This window comes from Camponotus floridanus, unplaced genomic scaffold (assembly GCF_003227725.1).
Source record: "Camponotus floridanus strain SB8 unplaced genomic scaffold, Cflo_v7.5 scaffold18, whole genome shotgun sequence".
NCBI classification, from domain to species: Eukaryota; Metazoa; Arthropoda; class Insecta; order Hymenoptera; family Formicidae; genus Camponotus; species Camponotus floridanus.
This window is the reverse complement of record NW_020229303.1, coordinates 2,031,189-2,036,673: the sequence shown is the minus strand read 5'-3', so window position 1 is coordinate 2,036,673 and position 5,485 is coordinate 2,031,189. Positions and strand designations below refer to the sequence as shown.

Here is a 5,485-nt window from a genome sequence, read left to right as displayed (position 1 = left end):
TCATTGCATATTGCATATTTTCTTGTAGCTTATCTCGAGAGCTTTCCAAAACACTATAATTAAGTACCTTTTTATTAAGTACTTTTTGAGTTATAAGGCTTGAAATAATTTCTTAATTTTACATAAACCATAAAATATCTAGTAAACCATTCATTTTTCGATTATCTTACCTTCATACTTTTATGTACAAAATAATGAGAGGAATCAATTGGTGTAAAGAAAACACATAGTTGTTTCTAAGAAAAAATATGTAATTTGCAATTAACAATTCCATATTTTTTCTTAAAAACAACTGTATGTTTTCTTTAGAAACAACTATGTGTTTTCTTTACACCAATTGATTCCTCTCATTATTTTGTACATAAAAGTATGAAGGTAAGATAATCGAAAAATGAATGGTTTACTAGATATTTTATGGTTTATGTAAAATTAAGAAATTATTTCAAGCCTTATAACTCAAAAAGTACTTAATAAAAAGGTACTTAATTATAGTGTTTTGGAAAGCTCTCGAGATAAGCTACAAGAATATGCAATGAAAAATAGGGGGTTCCATTTAAGATTTCAAACTTGCCCCCCCTCACCGCCCAGGGGGAGGGGTGGGGGGGCTGATTTTAACGTCATTGTACGTCTCCCTCGAAATGACGAAATTTTGATTTTAACCATTTTTTCGTAGTGTGCTTATTTTTCGAGTTATTTGGCTGCCTAAGTTAAAATGGGTCACCCTGTATATATATATATATATATATATATATATATATATATATATAAAATTTGTAATATTTGAAGAGAGAGAGAGAGAGAGATGTGCAGATTTATTGTTTTGCAAAGAAGCTTATTTATTGTTAAAAAAAATTTCAACTATTTTAATGTCAAATTTTAATAATCATGAAAAAAGAAGAAACAACTGATTACACAGTTTCTCGAAATTTATATTCATTTTTTTTTATACTGTTTGTATATTTTCATCACTTTATATTCGTTATATTCGTTTTCTTCGAGCCATCGCACAATTTGTTGACAGATTCAAAAGCCGTATTTCCGACGCAACAAGATGCAATATGCATAATGCCAGAAAAGTGTTTTGTCGGTATACTAACGTTAAAGTTAAAGGTGATTTCTGGCAAACGTGGCGATTCTCTCTTTCTCTCTCATTCTGTCTCTTGGCATTAACTGCCCGATTCTGTGTACAATATAGAGCAGAGATCATGATTTATAATCGTGCGTTAATGATACATCTGAAATGTAATCTATCCGTTGCCAGACGATAAAGATATGGAGCTAAAATTAAATCGGGGGATGCCCGAATTCGTCATCACGCAGGATGCGACGTGTAGTAATATCAGTGTTTGTCGAGCTGACGCCGGATGCAGCGCAAAACGACGACAATCAAAAGAGGTCGACGCTAGTTATGTGTTTAACGCGATCGCAATTATAACATTATCTATATATTTATGTATCTCGCGCGTTTGCCAAATCAATGAATATTTCTCACAGCTATTTATTCAATGTAAAATGTCAAGAATTTATTTTAGAAAATCATGCAATTCTTTTAATCGCGAAACTTGAAATTTTTGCGAATATTTTTATTCCCACAAAGATATTCTTCTTTTTTCAAATTTGATTCGCATCCGTCAAACCTTTCGGGAGGCTACGATTTAATGCGGCTTATCGACTCTGATGCAGCGAAATTGCAACGCGTACCAATGGCCGCTATCGTTGACTCGGATCGAGCATACGTATTATGAGTTTAATTCGATCTGGCAGCTCGCGCGAGCTATACACATATACACGTGCACATGCACCGGCCACGTGTATGCCTCGCTCAGACTGACCACCTGCAGCATCGGGAAATCTTTGTCGCGTAGGCATCGCGTCGCGACGCCGCCAACCCGCTCGTGCGCACACTTCGCTCGCGTCGACGCACCCGCGTCTCGAATTCCAAAGAAAACAACACGCGGGTCGTGCCAACACGGAGATACGACATGGCACATCGTGCGCCACGAATAGAGCCTCGTTCGCGTCTTCAAAGCGAAATCTTCGCCGAATTTCAGGGCCCATTTGTCACTGTTCTCCATTTTCATCGGCACAGTGAGAATATTGTTATTTACTAGAGGAAGAGATTGGTTTAAGAGATGTGGTCAATCTATGGCGTTGTGCTCATCGATGTTGTTTCTTACGGAAGACCAATCGAAGAAGAAGAAGTTTGCATGCAGTGCAACTGGCACTTATTTGATCAGCGAGCGATTATTTAGAGCGATTATTTCCTCCGTGACAATCGAGCGAGATCCAACATCGCTTTGGGGTCGCATATGTGTTAAATAGCGGCATTAAGTGTGGGGTCTGGATAGCTCAGTGGTTTAGAGCACTTGCCCGAAAAGCAAAAGTCTCGGGTTCGATTCCCGATCCAGCCACTCGCACCTCACCTCACATATCTTCTTCATCATAATAGAAAAGTAAGATGTTTATATGTATATATTTCTTACCAAAATAAAATCAAACAAAAAAACCAAATCAAATAAAAAAGAAAACCAATCAAATAAAAGAAAACATTAAAGAAAAAAATCAATCAAATAAAAGAAAATATTAAAGAAAAAAAAATCAATTGATAAAATCAAAAAAAAAAACAAAACATTTTGTCAATCAGCACAACCCAGGTAGCAAGCACACGTCATTTTGACATTCCAAACTGGTCATTTTTGGTCATATGTTATCAAAATGACTGATTTGTTACATGACTTTATATTGACGTCTTGATATAACATTATTTTGATGTTATTTTTCAGTCATGAAGTGACGATTATTTTATTACTTATGTTAGTACATCGATCCCATAAAAAATTCTTTTAAAATTTTTTGTACAACATGACTTTCACGATCAGACTTTAACAATTATTAAAGTAAAATTCACTGTGAAACCAGTAATCGCTAGTTCGTTCGTTTACCACTATGATCGCTATTTCTCTCATATTTAATTTTAGTCAAGAATTATATAAAATTTACAGATAAAATTAAAAAGTTACAGATAAAAGTTACAGAAAAAAGTTACAGATAAAATTAAAAATATTACTTCGATTTAATTTCTGATAATCTCAATAGAGAGGCTTCAGATATTAAATCGATCTTATAAGTCGGACAAATAAATGTCTGGCTAATTAATAAAAATTATTCGTTCGTTATCTATTTAAAATAACAAGTTCAATATACATGTAATATAAATAAAATAAAATTTTTAATATAATAAATATTTAGTAAATATAGATAAAATTTTTAATTTTATATATATTTATTTATATTTATATATATTTATTTATTTTTATATTTATATTATATTTATGAAATAGATAGAGAGATGAATAGAGAGATTATTACTGGCAATAACGAAAGAAATATTACTGAAATATTACTGATTGAAATAGTCAAAATTATTAAGTGATTCTTTCAATAGAATATCACTAATTTACAGTGCTGTGCTTATAATTGCTGTAATCAGTATTTATTTACTGTTTTTCAGTGATAATACACTGATTCACTTTTAGAGAGTGCTTTATTCGACAAAACTATTAAATATATTATTATGCTAAAAAAAAGACGTCAAAATATGTCACATGTACATGTCATGACGTCAAGAATCTTGTGTCATTTAAATCAGTGACATTAAACCGTCACTTTTACGTTATAAAAACGTCAATTCGTGACGTCAAGAATAGTGAATGACCAATTTGAAACGTTAAAATGACGTGTGCTTGCTACCTGGGAAAGAGCTTTGACAAGCTAATCATCAGATTGAGGAACTTCAATCTTAATAACAAAGCAGAAAAAATACAAGTCAAGTCCAATGAACAAGAGTGCAGAACCACAACCAAGCACGAGTGTCTGTATTTTTTTACAAATGTTATTTTTCATTGAAAAATATTAGTTCTCTCGAGAAATTCTCCAGAGAAATTGTCTTATTTAATTAATACAACAAAGTTTTTTATTTATGTATATTTATTTATTTATTTTATTTATTATGTTTATTTCTATTTTTTTCCTCTCCATATTATTATGTTGTCATTGTAATTTTTATAGTAATTATATTGTATTTTTTATTAAAGAAGCTATATTTATAGATTGAAAAATGACATTTAGACGCACGTTATATATATTCTTGAGTTACAAAAGGGTTAAGAGCACTCTGTTCCAGTTTAACTTTCGTAATGTGGCGGGGCTTATATTACATCGTTTTTCAGCCACGCGTGTGCTCGTGAAAGATTAAACAGCAAAGTTTCGCCGCGCGCGAAAGAGAGAAGGGGGAATCCCAGATACGTCACGGTCGTCATCTTTCTCTCTTTCTCTCTCTCTTTCTCTCTCTCTCTCTCTCTCTCTCTCGCTCTCGCTCCCTTTCTCTTTATCGTTCACGTTTCCTCTCGCTGTTGGCAAGCAGTCCTCCCGCACGAAATCCGCATCGACCGCCTTTTCCTGCCCGAGATACGGCCCTGTTTTGATGCGTGACTAATCGTGACAAAAGTCCGGCGCGCGTCTCGTGTCGTATCTTACCGAATGCTGGCGGTAGTGACTCTTGACATTTCCGTTTCGCGAGATTCCGAATCCGCGGCAAGATGTTTCTAGTTCCCGGAACTTTCGACTTCACCGAATTTCTGTGGGTTTTAACAGATTGACGTTTCCGGATCTTAAATATTATCTTTTTCACCATTTTATTTTAACCTTTCGACTCGCCTTCGTAAAAACTCGCATTCCATTACACCTATACGTGCTGAGATTATAAGAAACATTGATATCCCTCCTCTCGGGCGCATTAAGAGACATACGCGTGCTAATTCGCTAATTAGTGATCAGCTCGCCGAGCGTGCACGCGTGCGAGCGTAATGACGGTGCGCAAAGCACACCGCACAAACGGTCTCTTCTTCTCTTTCTCCTCTTTTTCTTTTTTTCCCCAAGCGTTGAATAATGGCGTGCGCAGCGAGTGACGGAGTCCCCGCCTCCGCCGCTTCGCTTGTTAAGATTAACGACTGCCCGACGAGCGCCAAGAACGCGCGGTGTCCGGGGACACCGAGAGGAGAATCCGGAGACAAGGGAAATCCCCTACGCGACATGCACCCTCTCCAAACATCGCGCTTCCAACAAACATCTCTTTCTCTCATGTAAATTCTCTATAGAATTCTCAAGAGAATAATATCATATAATTTATCATTAATTTCATTTAAATATCTCTCCTTCTATTTTATGTTCTTTTGGTGATTTATATATTTTGATCGTCAATGTTTTGTTGGCATGTTTTAAACAATGTGTTTAAAACTGTTTGATTAAAATTTGTTTAAAACAGTGGACACTGTTTTAAACATTTTTGTTTTAAACTGTTTTAAACTATTGTTTAGAACCGTTTAAAATATCGTAAATAAAATATATAATTATTTGGAAAAGAAATTGTAAAAAAAATCAAAAACAAACAAAAACTAATATTATGTACGTTGCAAAAAAGTTTTTG

At 34.5% G+C, this 5,485-nt stretch overlaps 1 non-coding gene across 1 annotated transcript; it reads left to right on the top strand.

The window, feature by feature from the left end:
* Window positions 1-2,338: 2,338 nt before the first annotated feature.
* On the top strand, window positions 2,339-2,411 carry Trnaf-gaa. The gene has a single exon. It is a non-coding gene; the product is annotated as a tRNA-Phe (tRNA).
* Window positions 2,412-5,485: the final 3,074 nt, after the last annotated feature.